At 35.2% G+C, this 19963-nt stretch overlaps 1 protein-coding gene and 1 long non-coding RNA gene across 2 annotated transcripts in view; one reads left to right on the top strand and one right to left on the bottom strand.

Annotated features, from left to right (window-relative positions):
* Nucleotides 1-3096: 3096 nt before the first annotated feature.
* Nucleotides 3097-19909, bottom strand: LOC119078494. Its single transcript, XR_005088022.1, has 3 exons — nucleotides 19900-19909; nucleotides 9569-9574; nucleotides 3097-3270 (listed from the first exon to the last, which is right to left on the bottom strand). It is a non-coding gene; the product is annotated as an uncharacterized LOC119078494 (long non-coding RNA).
* LOC119078487 (guanine nucleotide-binding protein subunit gamma-e) overlaps nucleotides 12008-19963 on the top strand; it is a 52657-nt gene continuing 44701 nt past the window's right edge. The window contains exons 1-2 of the mRNA XM_037186045.1: nucleotides 12008-12042; nucleotides 12094-12142. The gene's annotated coding sequence lies outside the window, so the exon portion shown is untranslated. The remainder of the gene's footprint in view (nucleotides 12043-12093; nucleotides 12143-19963) is intronic.

Consider the following 19963-nt stretch of genomic DNA (forward strand, 5'->3'; position numbering starts at 1 on the left):
AAAAATGCAGGGCTAATAAGTGACGTTTGACGTTAGATTTTAAGATCGGGCTAAACATCTGTTGACATTGTTAACGACAAAAATAAGGTGTCAGATTGTGTCGATCATAGATTGCTTTTAGATTGAAGTCAGCCGAGTGGACTATGAACTTGATTATAAGTACTGTGTACGTTGAAGAAATAAATTCATTCTGATTTTGGTTGTCTAAGAATAAACCACGAGTTTCATTTCTTACCAAACTTTATTTAACGCTTCCACGCTTTTTTTAAATCTGGAATTAGTCTCTTTGTCTAATAAATATTTGATAACAACTGTTCTGCTGTCCCGATCTATGAGTGAGGACAAATTCCACCTTTTAATTCACCCAAACTTTGTTAACATTAATGGCTGAAGGACAACAAGATGATAACATCTTCGATGATGAGATTTTTGGAGATTTACCACCCAACGCACAAATTGATAACAGAGTTCGCGCAAATACCGTACAAATCAAAATGTCACAATTATGGAAAGCTGGATCTGAACTCTGGTTTCTTCAAATCGAAGCACAGTTCTCAACAACTAATATTCGCTCCATTTTATTAAAATATAACCAAATTTATGGGTAAGAAATGAACCTCGTTGTTTATTCTTAGACAACCAAAATAAATTTATTTCTTCAGCGTAACGGTACTTATAATCAAGTTCAGAGTCTACTGGGTTGAATTCAATCTAAAAGCAATCTATGATCGCCACAAGACCCTGCAACTTTCTTTTACTGTAATAAACTAGATCAAAAGTCTGTGACGGCAAGCATATGACCAGTATTATTATCGGGTCTATTACTTCCATCGATCAAAGTATTTTACATGCTACATGCGTCGAAAACCGTACTTTTCATGTTTTAAGCACTTCTTTCGACGCCCTCAGCATGTAAAATCCATTACATAACTCGGGATAAAAATAAAAAGTCCCGTTTTCGTGTGTTTCTTGACCTCGGCTTCGCCTCGGATCAACAAAATTCACACGAAAACTCTACTTTTCATCTTTTTATCCCTAGTCATGTAAAATACTATTTAATCTGTTGAATTAAAATCTTGTACTTCAATTTTTTAACATGCATTTTACCACATAAATGACCATATTACCCAGAGTTTGTCATTATTTTTGTCTTTCGATAACAAATGAATTCAAACCATTATTTCATTTGATCAACGATTTTCAGACATATATTTCAGAAATCTTTTGCTTCATTTGTTTTAAGCATGCTTTTTGCTATATAAGATCTCATCAGTCAGAGCTTGTCGTTTATTCTTGCCGTCGTTGTCGATAACAGATGACAGCCGTCTGAAACAGGTTGTCTGTCGTTTTGATTTTTTTTGCGAGCAATAGAGTCTCTCCCAGATGTCTCTCCCAGACCGATAAGGATTACATCAATTTAGCTCTTTCTTGAATACTATGAAATATCGATCGACATAACTTTATCATTTGTCATCGACAGCGACGACAATAATAAATGATAGCTCTGGCTAATGTGACCTATTTTCAGGATTTTTTTTTAGATTTTTCAAGAGTTGAGAATTTCCAAGTATCAATTTCACGAAAATATGCCCAGTAATGTGGTCTTATACGTATGTCAGAATTAATGTTAAGTAAAAATGTGAAGTAAAAGATTTGGTTTAAATTGTTCAATCTATTTAAATCAAAAGAACTAATAGATTCGACGATAATCATGTCGTACTGAAGAATTCAATCAACAACTGCTGCTATTTTTTAAATTATATTCTCTGACGAACAGCACTCCAGTAGTTACAAATATTTTTCCAATTTATTCGTTCCCACCTTCATTCATTTTTGTGTAAACAATACCCTGGCGTATATAACATATATATGCAATTACAATACATGTACCACATAACCATCACCATAAACCATTCAATATGTTGTTAATTTTGCACATAAAGTTCTCTATCCTCGTGTTAAACAACACAAAATTGACCATATCAATGGAAAAGGGTTTTGATCGGCAAACCAACCAACCAACATCAGCAAAATTGAAACGATTTGCGTTTACTTATTGATACGGCAATAATAATATTTCGGACATGATTTTGGGTTGAATAAACTCGAATGCCATGGAGGGTTTGGTGGGCTTATAGTGTAAACAAATCATCACCATAACTCGTGTAATACGGCTATTGATCTTAAATAAATTGAAACAAAACTGGCCCCACTGGATAAAACAAACTGGAATACATATAAGTTTTCAGAGTCGGGTTTTAATTCAATTAGCCGCACGAAATCAATAATTCAATTTCTGTTAGGAACATTATACACCTAACATAACCACCACTATATCCTCAACCGTATACGTTATCTTTATACAAGTAAAATAAATAAATAAAATAAACTTTCTCCGATGTTATAATCGAGTTAAATTAGTAGTTTCATTACGCTCGGTTGCATACAAATTTCAGTATTTGTTTAATATGATACCACCACTTCACTAGATATATTCTAAAACAAAATTAATTAATATCATGAATTCGTCCCAACGATTTGAATTCGTGGTCCGAAATTGTCTAGTTCCATTGCACAATAAAAACTAATTTCATTTCTCTGTTCGCAATAAAGCCGTTTAATTATAACAATTTTGCATCGAATTATTCCGATATGATCGTATAATACGGCTAGATGTAGCACTATGCAAAGCATGGTTGGACCGCACGGTTCATAACAAAATACTGAAATATGAGACAATAATATTTTCCATTGGAGGAGGTCCCATTAAAATGAAATAAATTGAATAATCGGAGGAGTAATGAAATTATTAAATCGGACGAAAACGGGGCATTCGGAATGAGTAACGTGTGTTATGTTGCGTGAGGATGTATAGTGATTTTAGAGATTGGTTACAATGTACTTCTCATGCATAATTTGATGATGTGCGAAATTTGTAAACAGGCAGCGTCGGCAACATCAATTGGATTTCAGTGTTTGTTGCTGGCATGACTTTGAATACAACGTAACACTTAAAAAACTTCAATCTTGATCTTTCTCATGATATATGCATCGAAGTTCTCAAGGTCAGTGTTAACTGTTCACCTTTTCGTTATTTTTAATTTTTGGGTAATCAAAGCATCTTCTTCTTGTCTTCTTCATCAGCCCGTTGATATCGACTGCTGGATGTAGGCCTCCCCTTTTGTATTCCATTCTGAACGATCCATTGCCATTTGCTGCCAGTATGTCTGCACCATTCGCTTGATCGAGTTCGTCTATATTCCTGGTGGTCTGCCCAATGGTCGTGTCATTGGTGGTCTTCAATTCATTATGGTTTTGGTCCAACGTTCGTCTGTGAATCTATCAGTGTCCAGGTCAATTCCACTTCAGAGATATATATCCACGTATACGACATTCGTTTGTTGCCGAATCCACTGATTCGTCATTTTATCTCTAAGCAAAATACCAAGCATACTTCGTTCCATTGCTCTTTGTCCTACTCTGAGCTTGTTCTCAGATGCTTAGTTTTAACTAAACAGCCTCGATGAAGCGGGTAACAGTGGCAGAGACAGAAATTTACGACATGAGAAAATGCGACAAAGTGGTTCTGTCGTAAAATTTGGATTTTCTTAGCGCAACATTTTTGAATTTGAATTTTTAAGAATTCGATTTTAATTGATTGTACACAAGAAACAATCAGCATTTTTCTAATTAATACTCGCAACAGCTCAAACCTAGCCTGAAACGAGAAAGTCTAATTGAAATCAGGTTGGGTTTAGGTTTTTAATCGATTGATCACAGGAACTGAAACAGCGAAAATCTCATCACATAAACAGATTCAGAAAAAGTCTCATGCCTAGAATCTAGACCGTTTATAGCACAGGAAATGAATCAGGTCGTGTGAGTGCTATCCTAGGTACATATCTCAATGTAACAGTTTCTTTGGATCTATTCACATAAAAACAATTTTAATGTTTATGAAAGCGAGAACATTAGCCACGGGTTTTTACGTTTTTGAAAACATTGAACACCGATTTTAATATCTATGAGCACACTGTACACGGATGGTACATTGCTAACCAATTATTAATAATAAAATCATAATTTTGCACACTTTTTCACACAAAAAACGAAAAATCATCAAAATCAACCACATCAAAACAAGAAATCTGATTTATAATTTTCTCAACTGTCACTTTTTCGTTGTACCAATTTGTCGCAATATGACGCAACGACAAAACGACTCTGCCACTGTTACCCGCTTCATCGAGGCTGTTTAAGTATATCGTTTGTCACTTCTTTTGTTGAGCATAATTGCCGAGTGTAAAATCTTTTACTTCATTTGTTTCAACACACGGTCTGATATGTAAAACAGTAAACGTACTTCATCGCTTATTTTTCTCATCTCTATCGTCAACGAATGTCAGATGACTAAATGTTAGAGGAATCAGATTCACTAGAAGTCATTTTCCGCCGCCGCTCCGACTAGAATTCGAAGAATCTGAGCTGTTGAAACGTTTTTTACCTTCTTTTACGACAATCAAAAATAATCAGACCAGCGTCTAATCGGAGTAACATCTAGTTAACCGTAAAATTATTAGTTATTTAACCATCTTATAACTTCACAAAAGTCTATCCAGACAGCAAACACATCCGATAACAGCACAATGAAATTCTCGATGAAAATGTTTCCATCTAATGACGTTGTTTGCTCTCAGTTCGACTTTCCATTCTCCTTTAATTTTACCAGTTGATTCAATATTTCCATAATATAAATTTCAATTGAAATTTCAATATAATGAGAAAGCAACTGCCTAGTCATATCGTTGTAAAAACAAAATCCTTATCGACATATCGCACTTCCCCTCCAAAAATAACATCCGCCTCGTGTCAAGATTGTAATTTAGATTACGTTCAATTTATTTCAAAGCACAATCTATGTGGTTAACAGTTCATACAGGATATACTTAGCATCACTGATATCAATTTATGACGATGCATATTGATTTTGGCGGTTTTCGCGTTCTTTCTTTTCATTTTTGGTCATGTGAAAAAAGTAAAACCAACCAGCCAGACAAAACATTTTTCTCGTTGATAAAATATGGCATCAAATTCTATTGTATTTCTTTTGCACGCGATGTTTTTGTTGATCGAATGCTAAACTCGTTTGTATTCTTCAATTGCTTTGGCTTTTCTCTCAGCAGCAAACAAATACGGTGGTACGTTTAGTTTGTTAGTTGAATTATTTAATCAGAAAAATTATTTCGAAATTGATTCCAATTTTAGTGAATGCATGTTTGGTTGTAATTGCACGACATAGAAATTATGTCGGGTTACGTTGGAGGGCATTCAACCCATTTCTTCAAAAGCACCAAATGTAATAGTTATTTCATATGCTTTTGAGTTCCCTAGGATCGAAAGTGGTTTATTACATGACTAGGGAAAACACTAGTGGCTCACAGTATGGAAAATCCATTACAGAACTCGGAAGAAAAATTTAAGTTTTCCTGAGATTGTTGACATCGGCTTCGCCTCGGATCACACAAAAACTGGACTTCTCAACTTTTTATCTCTTTTCATGCAAACAACTATTGGATCACAGGGGACCCCGTGAGTGAAGTTCAGCCAAAGCCAGACTGTAAGAGCTGTGCTTACATATGCCCAAAAAACACTTCCCCGAGTAACAGATTGAAACATGATAATTGTTAATTTAGTTTAATTCTGAAGAGCGAAATATTTCGCTGCTTCTCTTACTACACACACTTTTGTGGTGTAAGATAAGTGTTGCGATTGTTTAGTCATGCTATGTGTTTTCTTGTTGACCTGGGACGTTTAGTCATGCTACTTTTACACGAGGAGACAGGGAGAAAACATAAAAATGTCAATATTATGTGTGAAGTCTTGTTAAACCGAGGTGAAACTGAGTGTTACTCCCGTGTTATATATTGCATTTTACATTCAAAGGTCATGGAATTTCATAAAACGAATGATTTTCGATCCGCTCGTCATATGTAAGAGTTATTTGTTAAGCGATGGAGAAAAAGGTGGGAAACTGCATTTCGAGGATGTTGTCACCCGAGGAAATGCAATTTCCAACCTTTTTCAAACGGTAAACACACAACAAAGGCTTTCAGCGGTCTGCGTTGTCGAAATATTCATTTTCTCACCTATCTGAAGTTGCTTCCGAAGTTTCCTTGCTCCCGAAGTTGCATACGCATCTGATGTGGACGGTTCGTTTGTCGCACTTACTTCGCTGCAACTCGTGGAATTGACTAAAATCTACCGTCCACCACAGATACGTAAATAACTATTTCTCGGGTGACTTGTGGCTCTTGATACGCTGGAATAACCTCGAAATGAAAGTTCTAACTTTTTTTTCCCCGGGTTAGCAAAGAACTATTACCCCAAACCAGTGCAAACATTTCAGCCAATACTTACCACCTCATTTTGAAACGAGAGACAATTCCCTGGCTAGGGAATAAGAATAAAAAAAAGAGTTTTCAAGTGATTTGTGCGAATGTTTCAAATAGAGAAAATTACGAGGAAAATGAAATGCCGGCGAATTTCCCAAGTTTTACTCTGAAGAACTGTAGTTTTCTGCATAGCATGTCGAATACAGACCTTGTTCCGACATGGGAAAAAGAAAAAAAATGGAAAACTCTTTGAAAAGAAAACTAAATTAAAATTCCGTCACTTATTGACCGTACTGACATGGTCACACAGTCGTTTTTATCGTGTATCCATCTATTTTTCCCATATGGGTAATTCCATCGTCAATTACGTTACATTTTACATAATATTCTCGGAATTGTTTTTTTTTTTAAGGTTTGATACGAGTGATCCCTACCTCTGAGTGTGATTATTGCACTTTGGGATATTGCCAACATAATCGACTTTCATTTTACCTTGTTTTTTTGGAATCCAGTAGGAAAATATACACTGAGAAAAAATTTGACATTGTTACTGAAATGGGAATTTTAGATACTTAGTGCTCCCAAGTGATTCTATTTTTTTTTTTTTGCGTTTTAATCTTAGTTGAGTAAGGATAAGGTAAACTACATCGAAAATGACCATTTAGGGTAGACCTTGGTAGATTTATTCAACTTTTTAGCGTCAATTACGTTACATTCGGGTGATCACTAAGCACATCCACAATGAAATTAGTGTTTCACGAGGGTTTCGGTATTAAAAGCTTTGATTTAAGCTTTAGTCTCACTTACCAATATTCTTCATTGTAATATACCTTTTGATAGCAGGCAGGGGATCGTTAATCAGGGCCTTAGAAGTTGAACGCTCCTCGGCCCTAAGTGTTTTTTGCACATAAATCGAGTAAATCTCATCCGATTTTGCTAGTTTTTGGTTCATCAGAGAGATGATTGAATGGTGACTGGAATGTTGGTAAAAAGTTTCAAATGTGGGACCTTGGACTGAGGCCGGTACTCGGCCCTAAGTGTTTTTTGGACATACATAAATCGAATAAATTTCATCCAGTGAATTCAATCAAATAATTTTAATATTTTTTTTTTTTGGTTGCCTTTTGAGCTTTTAGGATTCTTGAGAATTTTTTTCAGTAAATTGCGCGTGCCGTACTTGGGCCAAGCGGACAATAAAGTACGCAATAGAGTTACGTTAGCATCGTGGTTACGGACGCATTACATGTACGGACTTAGGGTCACGGAGCTCCGACTGTTCTGACGGCTCGTTTCTAAAATGTTTTGAAGGAAATAAAAATATTATAATAAATATTACTTTTCTTTAAATCTTCATTTTTGGAAGTGTTTTAAACTATACATTTTTACAACATTTCTTGCATTTTTTTAGATCTTTGTTATTTCATATTCATATTTTTTATCACAATAGATATTTTTTAATTAAAAAAAAAATTAAGTGAATTTTAACAATATGCCTTGCATATTTATTTCGAAAAGATTTTTTTAATTAACAATTTAGAATTCAAAATAATAATAAAAAAAAATTGAACGGCCAGTGTGAAATCAAGTGTGAAATTGTATGCGACCAAGTCACATTAATTTTTGTTTAAAGCATTCATTCCTTCCGCCGTTGTTAAAAAACCGCAAACTTTTCCGTTGATGATTTGAATATGATGAAAGTTAAAAATTCCACGGACATTAGGAGCATTTTTCCATTTATCTTCCACCTTCAAAGCAGATAACCTATCGGTGATGTTATTATTGTCCATGTGAATCATCTGAACCTTCGAATTTTTGTCGACTGCTTCTATAAACTCTGACGCATTCGAAACTACAGACACTCTGGTTTTAACGGCGGACCACACTTGACGTTTTATAGCTCCTCCGATCCCATCAACAGCAGATTTACCGTGAGACGTTGGAAAGAAATTCCAATACAATTGCACATTGTATTTTTTTTGAAGAGCATTTTGAGCGACGACCATAAATTTATTTTTGAATTGCGAACTAGGGCCATCTGTCCAGACGTGTACAACTTCTGAGCCTTTCGGTAATTCTTCAAACAACCGATCGATATACGGAACAATTGTCTCTTTTGCATGAGTCATGTTGTCAGAAGCAATTGCCAATGACTTTTGGAACAGAGAACACCATATGGCCGAAGTAAATAGCGTCACCTGTGGTTGTCCCCAGTGTGCATTGGCAGCTTCATCTTGAGATACGCAAGTGTGATTTTCTGAGAAATCACAATGAACCACACAAATTTTCGGATTGCTTTTTGAAATTTCAATTATCTCCAAATAACTTTTCATTTGCGATCTCTTTATAAAATTGTGGTGCAAAAAATTTGGAGCAATATCTGTTGTGTGGTTGATTAAATCTTTCAACGTCCCTTTGAACAGCTCATTTTTCCATCGGGGATCCTTGACCCATTGATGCCAGTTTACCGGCAGTTGTGGGTGAGTCTCGCCTATTGCACGCAGAGTATCGAAAAAATAATCTTTGCAATTTTCACAATCGTTCAACCAGCAATTTTTCGTCATCGTATCACAAAAAAAAGTTTCATAAAAACTATTTTTATCATCGTACTCTGGCATTTCAGGAATTATTTTTCTGATCGAGTTTACGGCGTCGATGAAGTCGGAATGATACACACACAGGCAGAGGTTCGCCGGAGTTTCACTTGAACTAAGAACGTACTTAGGCCGCAACTCAAAAAATTTGCTCAGCTTTAGCGGAATAGATTCATGTTCCTCGCAAAATCTGGCATATACCTCACGGATCGGGTAAAGCAGATATTTCGTTTGATGATGAATTTTGTTTCCATCGACGTCCAGCACAGTAACAAAATCCTTTCGCCCAGGAGCTTGACTGCTTATGTCAACACGGTTGTAAAATGCTATCACAGAATCTGTAACACTGGCAGACAAACCTGCATTCGGCCGAGTTACTGCCTTTTTATCTATCGACGATACAATTGACGGCAAATACCGTTCGTTCAGCTTCATTAGTACGGTTTCACGTTTTGATTTATTTTTTGGTAAAGTTGTTTTAGCACGCGAAGTAGCTTTTCGTAAAGCAGCGTCAGTGTTATACACTCCTTTAGCGGACATTTCGGCAGCAATTTTAAGTTGTTTTCGTTCTCGACACTTTTGCACCCTGTTCTTTGTAGCTTCAGCACGCTTTTTTCTTGCCATATTCTCCTTCACAGCATTACTTTCAGAAGTTTTCTTTTTGTTCAAACGGTGCTTCCGAACCCTTTCTCGAACATTCTGCCGGCACTCTCCAATCTTCTGAACATACTTTTGCTTTGGTAGACTTTCAATTTTTATTTTGTTGTTCAACCGATGCCGTTTTGCTGCTTCATTTCTTTTCAACTTGTACTCCTCGTACAATCCATTCAATTTCAACCGTTCAATTAACTTTGCCATTCTTTTTGCCGATGACGCAGGCATTGTTTGCTAATCACTAAAGTAATATGATTTGTAATATTACTTAACGCCGATAATTTGAAATTTTTAGACTAATCCATGAACTTCTGCTCCGATAATAAATTGCACAAATTCAATTACAATAGAATTTGTTTGCAATTGAATATTGTCTCAGAAATTTTTGATTGTGGTCGTAACAATTTGGCGCGAAAAAAGATAGTGGGAGAAAGAAGATCTAAAAGAACGTATTGCAAAAATGTGTGTGGTGTTACATTTTACGGATAATGCCTGGATTTGAATTTTTAAATGATTCGCTCAGATATTGTTAGATATTAAAACTAATAGTATTTTTTGTTACGAGTGATGAAAACCTGAAATTTTTCGGCCTTGTCCTAATGAGGCAAGGCCGATGTTCTTGTTTATTTGAAAGAAAAAAAACCCGTCCGTTTCATAATTTATGCACGATTACTTCTTTAGACATACTCAGCATGTTACTTTCACTCGCACCCCCTTGCGAAAATTCGTCATTACATGCTTGACGCTATCATTCAAGTTTACTTTCGCAAGACATCGCGAGTAATAAATATTATGTAGCTGTGTGCTGCCCAACCTCCGGCTTAGGATCACAATCACTAACTCGTCAAAGTAAACATTTGGACACATTTGCGTATAATTTATTATGTGTCGGTGCAATGATAAACTCAAACTCCCTCTCCAAGCTGATGCATAATATTAGTCTTACCACACAGTCAATTCAAAAATTACATAATTAGAGTGTTATAGCCCACACTGAAGCTTTGGGCCTTTAGTGGACTGTATAGAAGTTTATAAAATGTGCGTGGTCGTGGTGCACTAAGGCGTACCGTGGTGAGCCAAGTTGTACTGTGGTGCGCCGAGGTGTACTGTTTGCGCCAAAATGTACTGTGGTGTGCCAAGGTGTACCCTTTTGCGACAAAATGTACAGTACACGTAACTCTCTCTCTCTCTATCTCTCTCTCTCTCTCTCTTTAAAATGAAAAACAAAAGGATAGAGAACACAAAGACTAATATTTTGCCATTATGAGGTGGTAAGCCCGTCAAGTTTGTGAGTTTCGAACACGGGAATAAAATGAAAAGTCACGTTATCGTGTTTTTTGTGATCTCAGCATTGCCTCGCATGTACTATCTTCACCCAAAAATATGATTATAAAGTTTTTAATACTAGTTATGTAAATGACAATTATTTCAAAAACTAAAAAGGTCACTAATTTTCGATTATTTGCTAATCTATTTCCATTTGAATAAAAAAAATCATGTTTTTGTTTGTTGTTAACACGATATTATACAATATTATCAATTAAATGATGATTTCTAGAAGAAAAAATCAAATTACTACTCATAACCAAAATGTCACATTTTACGTGGAATTACCCACCAAATTGTTACACCACCGAAAGAGGAGTTTCCAACCTCGATAGCTTTTCAACGAAATGATGTACTTCGATGCTGCTGTAACCCATCCACTATACAAAAGAAAAGCATAACAAAAAGCATCAGCTTCCACATTACTATACATTTTACAACAACTATACGATTCATTCAATTTTCGTTCTTCCCATACCTACCTACACCTACATTCTTTTCTATAGTAGATTATACACACTGTACTGAGTGTCGAGCTACTACATATTAATGTAAAGTATATAACCGTCCTTATGTTATCGACAACAAACACAGTACCATCCACAGAAAATAGTGAACAGAACTTCCAATGCAATGCTAAGTATATTTATTATATAACCAGACTGGTAGCGGAATTCAACGTTGAAATGGATTTTACACAACAACCGATTAACATTTTATCTGCAACATCCATGTGATAACCGTCGTATCTAATACTTTGTTAATGAATTTTATATTTGCTACGTATGCTGTTTGGTTGACAATAAAATCTATTGTAAAATTGTGGAAGATAAGTTCAACAGATCGCATTCGAAATGATAAAACAAAAAGTGTACGAACCGATTCATTGAGTCATTGAACTACAACTCGACAAAACCGAATGTAGAATCCGACAACTATTTATTACACCTGACTAGAGAAAGCTTTATAGAACCTCATGCTTTCCACATTGTTTGAAAATGGACAACTTAACAGTTTCAAAAACGATTTCTGATGAGCTAGTTTACTGTACGAACTGTTGCAGATTAAAACGACGAGTCGTACAATAAATTCAATTAATATTTATTTAAATTTAGTTGACTCATTTTTAGATATTATTCGGCAGTCGTTGCGTGAACAGTGAAAATATTTACTTGTCGGGTACGTAGAGTTGTGAAGGAGTCGTTGATTAAAATACCAATTTTCTCGATGAATAGTGCATTTTTAGTGGTTACAGTGTGATTTGCCTTCCAATTACAAATTGTTGGAATTTTATCAATTTTCACTCCATTCTACTACAAGTTTTGTTATTTGTTATGCTCATTAACAAGTTTTAATTGGAGGTAGTGCCGATAAAATTCACCTGTAATAGAGCTTAGGTTTTTATACGAAACACTGTTGTAACGAAAATGTTTCTTCGGCGTTGCTGATAATAATATGATGTGGAAGAAAGCTGTGTTGTATTTGAATAATGAGTCATTCAGAATGATGGGGAAAAGTTTAAAAATATTTTTTTTTACAAATAATAACGAATGGACAGAAAAATTTGCGTTAGCATTTTATGCTTTTTATTATACGTATTGTCCCCTGGACGCTTTATCTCTCCAGATCTAATCTCTGTAGTGATGGGAAAAGCAATGCCTGTAGTGTGTATATTGTGTTGTTGAAATTAATTAATTATTATGTTCCTGAAGAGTGTGAGGTGTGTGAGAGTCCGTTGGACGGTTGTGGTTAAGTGGAAAAATTCAATTGTTCATTGCAGTACAATACATCTGTTTGTGCAAATACCTCTCAACGAATTTAATTTATTTTCACATTATAGCTGGTTTGTAGAACAACGTTGTTGTTGTTGAAGGTTTTTTTTATCGGGATGTGCTGATTGTAAATTATAATTTAATTCATTTAATCTGTTAATCTGTCCATTCTTATGATTTGAAACACCGAGGGGTAGATAAAGGCAACATCTGTTTGTCTTAGGGCAGGCTGCATTCATTATGTAAATATGTTATCGATAGCAACGTCAACAATAATTAATGAATTTGTAAAGATTTTGTTAAACTTCTTAAAAAATTAGAGACCTCTCAAGAAATTTTGTTTTGACACAAAACCACTGAATCTTTGTTTGCAAAATTATTCGTAAAGGTATTCGACTAGGTAAAATTCGAAAGCATTATTTTATCGATACTTTTAAGGCTTTTTCATCGACCTGTTCCATCCAAGTGATCTGATCGCCTTATAACTATTTTTGCTATGTTGCCAGATTCACCACCTTTCGAATTACACCATTCTTAGTTGATATTTGAAAAAAAGTAATTTTGGCAACTTCGACGTAGAATTAAACAGAAACTTAGATCGCCAGGTCGATGAAAAAGCCTTCAAAGTGGCGACAAAATAAGTGTCTCGAATTTCAGCAAATAATTTTTATTAAAGAAGATTTAATGATTTTGAGTCAAACCAATAATTTGTGTGGGGTTCAATCCTCCGATTTCGATTTTGTTTAATTTCTGACTACGATGGGAACACCAGTAAATCATGTAAACCAAGGAGGTAATAGATTTTATCTCCTGCAAGCTGATATTTCATACATTACGCGTTTCTGCATATAAACACAAACACATACATAACCACAGCCTATACGATTGGATAATTCACACATAACCCACCTAGGGTAAATTTACTTTCCATCTACATATTTGAAAAAAAAAAATCGCCGAAAGGCGGAAGCGAACACGGGACCAGCAGCATATCAACCAAACATGCTGACCACTACGCCAACAAATCACATAACGCGATGCAATTGGTGTCGGTAGTGGTTCGTTAGTCACTTCTACATCGATCAAATAATCAGAGTAGTCGGAATGATGTGATTTGAACGAAATGTTGAGGTGGATAGTATATGTGTGTGAGTAAGTAAATAAAGGATTCTCTGTATGATGTTTTTTTTTGTTGTGAATGCGTTTTAAAACAACATGCTTAATTAATTAATTTTAAATCCAAATTTTTGTGGTTATTTCGCTAATGTATGAAATATCAGCTTGCAGGAGATAAAACATTGTTCTACCTTGGTGTATATTTCTCGAATCACTTCTTATGTACAATTGTATATACACTCGGTAGCGCTCGTTATATACAATTGTACATACGAAGTTATTCTCGAAATATACACCAAGGTAGAAAATGTACTATTATCGCATACGCGGTGTGATTCCCCGAAAAAATTATTCACCTAGGATATATAAACAAACATTATACTTCTGTAAATTGTCAAAGTGTCATTCGCATATCTTCTTGTCTCGTTTTCGCTTATGCGATAAAAAAGAATATGCACGTATGACAAGCCGTCTCGGCAAGCCTCGACCGCTTTGTCAAACGTGCATAATATTCAGGGATTCCACGCACTCACTTTTCTCACTTTTTCCAACTAATTTCAACATGTGAAAAAGTGAGAAACTATTTGCTCGATTTCTCACTTTTTTCAACTATTTTCAGTCCATTCACTCACTTTTTTCAAAACCACTTAAAGCAGGTTGGAAACCATATTTGCAAAATTTCGACTGCGGCGCTCGATACTCTCCTATTGTTCTAGTCTTATACATTAGCATTTATCAATGTTACCTCTAGAGTTAGTGTACGCAGAAACTTTGGTCGATTCCAATCTACTTTTGATCCTCACTATGAGCTTGTACCATTTGCTTGAATCATTCAAACAGAATGTACGCTTATTATGATGGAGGGATCTGATCAAAGCTTCAAAGCTGTCAGGTGTGTTGGTGTGGGGTAATCTGGTACACCGTGCAAATTGATGGTGTGCCAGATTCACCTCTAGGAGCGAATCTGGCACAGTCGTAACTTTTCGTTACATGTAGTAAAAGGGCGCATACTATGATCGCGTGTGCCAGATTCCAGAAGATGCCAGGTGAGTTACAGGTAACCTGCAACTTTCTTACCAACTTTCATGGTAACTATTCAGGTTTCAGATAAGGTACATATTAAGTCTCAATGAAACAAACATCACATGAAAACGGCAGACACAAGAACAAGAGGTACAAGAGTTTAGAAAAATGTTGAACTCTCAAATTGTTTGTTTATTGAAATACTGATGATTCACCACAAAAATTACAGCAAAGTAACCTTCATTAAAGTATTGCCGATTTCTCTTGAACGTTACAAATTTTTGTCAAGCCTTCCCGACTGAGTCACAGCAAATGTAAGATTTAGGTAACAGATTTCTCTAGCTCTCTCTATTTCCTTAGCCAGAATCATTAAATTCTCGATGTCTTTCTCCTGGACACCTGGATGCTTTCTGAATTTACATCCATTTTCTCACAAGGACATTCATTCGATAAGTGCTGTGACACAACAAATTTATAGTTGGGTTTGTTTTTAGAAACTTACTCGCGGAATAACCTTTGCCTTTGGGGAAAAATAGGGTACAAAAGTTCCCGAAAATTCACTTTTTTACCTACTTTTTGATCAGAAAATCAACTATTTCTAGTAACTATATTCGTGACATTTGCTCACTTTTCGACTTTTTCACTTTAAATTCTCCGTGGAATCCCTGAATATTTATTATCTGTCTAGAACGATAATCTCGAGCTTATCCCTCTAGGGAGTTTTTGTTTATCTCGATATATCTGTTCTCGACAGATAAAATATGATATGCACCTATTGCCAGACTGTTATTTTGACGTGTAGGTATTATGACCCACGCCTTCGGCTAGGGCAATAATGTCCTACACGTCAAAATACCAATCTTGGCAACAGGTGCATAATATATATAAATGCTACATCATGATACGCCTGTCGTTTGTAAGGGGTTACAGGTGATTTTGTTTGACAAGGAGAGAGTAGATTTAGGGAGGTAAGTATGTAAGTAAGTAATTGATGTAAGTAATAGTAGATTACTGAAATTTACTGACTTATTTTATGGGCGTATTTATAGGAAACAGAATGTTAAACCCAATGAAGTAGCAGATTTCGCATCATATTTCTGGAAATATCATGTGATGTGCTTGCCTCGTGCAAAAGATTAATCATTTCGCTATTTTTTGTCATTTAATTAAAAGTTCGATCGATGTTGCTACACCAATGTACACCCAAAGGTGTCTTTTTATTCTAAATGTATATTATTTCTCTATATTTTCCTTACTTCTCTTAAAAATGAGAGAATTAGGAGATATGACAGACCCGGTGGTATTTTAAAAAATATGAGTAATAAAAGAAAACTCTGCCGATATTTGAGTTGTCCAAGGAAGGGATTTTAACTAAAATAATTATTTAAAAAAATTGATGAAAATCGGTCATTAAACTAAAAAAAAATATTTCCTCTGATGTACATTCACAAAAGTTAATTCTGAAATCAAGCTCAAACGTGTCAATAATTGTGTAGGAAGAGCCCCTACAAATACGTTCTTATAGAGGATTTTGTAAGACATGTTTTAAATGAGGTATTTTCTGACTTACAAACTTATCGATTTACGGGGAAACGAGTACCTCTAAATTTTCGTATTATTTATGCATATTATCTAAATACACATTACAAATCAAACAGTTTGGTAGCAAAGCATTCATGTAATCAAAAAAATTAAATATTCAAAAAATAAGTTACTATCAACAATGCCACTGCGACTATTTAAATTTTCAACTGTCGTGTGGTGACTATCTTTCCCACACAGCAAATACTAAAACACAAACCACTTCATTAAAAAACAGGGACTGTTTTAGGAAAAACATTTTCACATTTCTTAACTTTTCCCCACAATTTCCTAAATGTTTTTTGATTCGTGAAAACCTATTTTCTACGATTTTTTTTTTTAAATAGTTCTTTATTATCACTTCTTTTTACACTAGTGTGAAGTACAAAATAGGGGTCAGCTTAACAAATTTTCTTACAATAGAAGGATTACGTTTTACGTAAAGGTAGATAAAAAGTACAACAAAAAATAGCAGAACACGCTCATTTGATGATAATATCACAGGAAATATTTTTGCATGTGTAAGTAGTGCTGCCTCGCCTTCGGCTCCTTCGGTTCGAACCTTCAAAATTCACCCTTCGTGTGTTAGCTCCATGTCGGCTTGTACGAACAATGTTCCATAATTTATCCACAATTAATATCAGATTAGAACTCTGTATGAGGAGCAACATTACAAACAAAAAATTTTGCTCTTTCTGCTTGTGATGTGTGCAAACTGGGTATGTAACCCTTTATTCCATTGGATATTGCATTTTATATAGTTTTACAGACATCGGAGAGTTTAACCTTCTGTAGATTGTGCCATTTGAAGTTTAAATTAGTTAGGTATTTCGATTGGTATCCCGTAGTGTTTGGTATCACATCTTTTACTCACCTTAATTTTCCGGCGCTATGGTCGCCTATGGACCTGTGGGCCTGTTCGAGAACGTCGATCCAACGTCGCCTGTCTTGAACTAAATTCTCCCAGCGCATGGAGGTCAGGTTCTCCGCAGTGAATCCATCTGCATTGTTTCGAAATAGCAATGGAATGGTCCTGTTTTTAGGTGATCAGGTTGTCAGGTGATCTGTTAATCTCAACAGTTGAAATTTTACCACTGTCATAACATCCGGTTCACCAAAGTCTCTTCTCAACACAAAGTTATATCTTCGCCTCGATCGTTCGCCTTATCGCAACGCTCCGTACATGGTACGTAGCACTTTTCTTTAGAAATTTAGGATAAGTTGTTCATCAGTTCTCTTCATCGTCTAGGACTCGCACCCGTGTAAGAGTACTGGTCACATCTTTTACTTCCCTATATTTCTGCTATAAAAGAGAACACTGCCCAGAGCCAGTCGCTTATTTTCGACGAGTGGTTTCAAAAAGTCATTTGCATGAAACATGCAACGCAGTTTAAATGCCGTGATCTTCAATTGTTTTAAATCTCAAGTGAAACACAACTGAAGTTCCACAAATGCAATTTCATTAAACAAAATTTTATTGAAGTTATGCCCGTAATAATTTCATGATGACTTTCAATACGTCCTTTGAGTATTATTACAGCTACCAGAAAGCGTCTCGAATGGTTTACTGTAATGTATAGCACAGACGGCACGAAGTTTTCGTTCCACCCACTCAATAACAAAGTTATTGCTTCGCGTACATTATATTTGCTCATAAAATTCAATCAAACCCACATAAGCAGACACTTAAGGTTTCAATTTGAAGGATACTCCAGAGACTATATGGTTGTAGAACGAATGTAAACACTAAACAGTAATTAAAATGTGGTTAAACTTCAACGATTGAGAAGAGATTCGCCCAGCAACGGTAAAGGTTTATTCCCTCTCGAAGGAGACTAATGTGTCGTCCATTCGAGTTTCATTTCTTGCCGTTGAATGGCAAAAATTTGACAATTCTATTTTATGATCTGACTGGTGTGACATTATTTTCCTTGTTTCAAATGTGTCCGAATGCCGGCTGAGCTCCAAAACAGTAACATCGCAAACAATAAAAGTTTTGAAAGCGTCATTCGAAATCCTTTCTGTAATTCGTTGCTGGAGTGGCAGTTTGAAAACACAATTTTTCTCATTGTTATCTCAATTTAAAGTTTATTTTTTGTATGGCTACTGTCCAACATTCACGCGCGCCTTATATAATTGAGTTGTGCAGAAAGTTTTAATTCAATTTCAATTTCATTGTCATTTTGCTGTAATCTGAAGGAACAAAATTTTACATCCAATTCGCCGTTTCGTAGAACAGAGTGATCTCATTCACTGAATGTAATATGAAATTTGTAATTGGAGATAAAGTGAAACAAAAGGATGGAAATAATTTTGCTCAAAAAACCAACAAAAATAAAATTCAAAACACATTTCCAACAATGAAACTCGTTGAATGAGTAAAAAAGTTGGTTGTAAGTACCGATGATGAATCCTATTGTCTCCGTAGAAATCGAATTCTACCGGGAAAAATGATTCACATCGATGTAATCGTTAAAATCCAACAAATTTGATTAAAAACTTCAATTAGACGAAGTTACGGTCTGCTGAAGTATACTCGTCATTGAAATTCAAATGAAATTTACTTATCAACTGAATAATTTTGTACGTTTCTTTCATATGAAAATTCTCAACATTTTCCTGTCGATACCATACACAATTGACTCGACAAACCAAGAACGTATCGACCGAAAAACCATTAAATTATTACTTTTAATACTCCATTGGTAAAATCCAATGACATAAATAAAAGTAGAGGAAAATTTCAGGAAAGAAATATAAATTGAAAATATCAAACTTGAAAATGGAAATGCATTTGTCAGTTGCATCTGGGTTTCGCTTCAATAAATAGAACTCTTACGACAATTCTTGCAATGATTTTTTAATAGTGCCATAGTTATGGTGTTGCTATGCTACATTATACATCAAGTTCGATGGGATAATGTATGAAGAAAAAGGATTAAAGCGATAAAACCGGGTGACGCAACGATGTTTTTCTTAACAGCTCGTTCTACTGGTTTCAGTGTCATGCTGATACAAAGGAAATTAAATATAAATGACAAAAAAAGAACATTTAAGAAAGCCGACAAAATAAACTAGTTAATCTTCGACAGACTTTAGTTAAATGCAGCAATGGAACGTGTCATATTAGTGAATTATAAGAAATTAAATTTCATTGATTTAGTTCTCTTTTCGAGATGACGATCGAAGCGTTTTGTGATAAATTAAAACAAAGAACTATTCGGAACGGAGCTAATTGAATAAATTTTCATTTTTCTTATAATTCACTAGTATGACATGTTATGATTCTGTATTTAAGTATTCACAGCACCAACAGTTTAGAGACTAAGTCGATTACATCTTTCGATCGGTAGGCCCGGGACAAATGCTTCAAAAAAATTCACTTTCATGCGTTATTTGACGCGTTAATTTTTGCTGTGTACGTTGCGGATGCATTCTTTAAACGGGGAAACGTTTTTGTAGCGCATGAAAACTTTTCATGCATAAAATCTGATTCAGGCACTTGTGA

This window comes from Bradysia coprophila, unplaced genomic scaffold (genome assembly GCF_014529535.1).
Source record: "Bradysia coprophila strain Holo2 unplaced genomic scaffold, BU_Bcop_v1 contig_297, whole genome shotgun sequence".
Taxonomy (NCBI): domain Eukaryota; kingdom Metazoa; phylum Arthropoda; class Insecta; order Diptera; family Sciaridae; genus Bradysia; species Bradysia coprophila.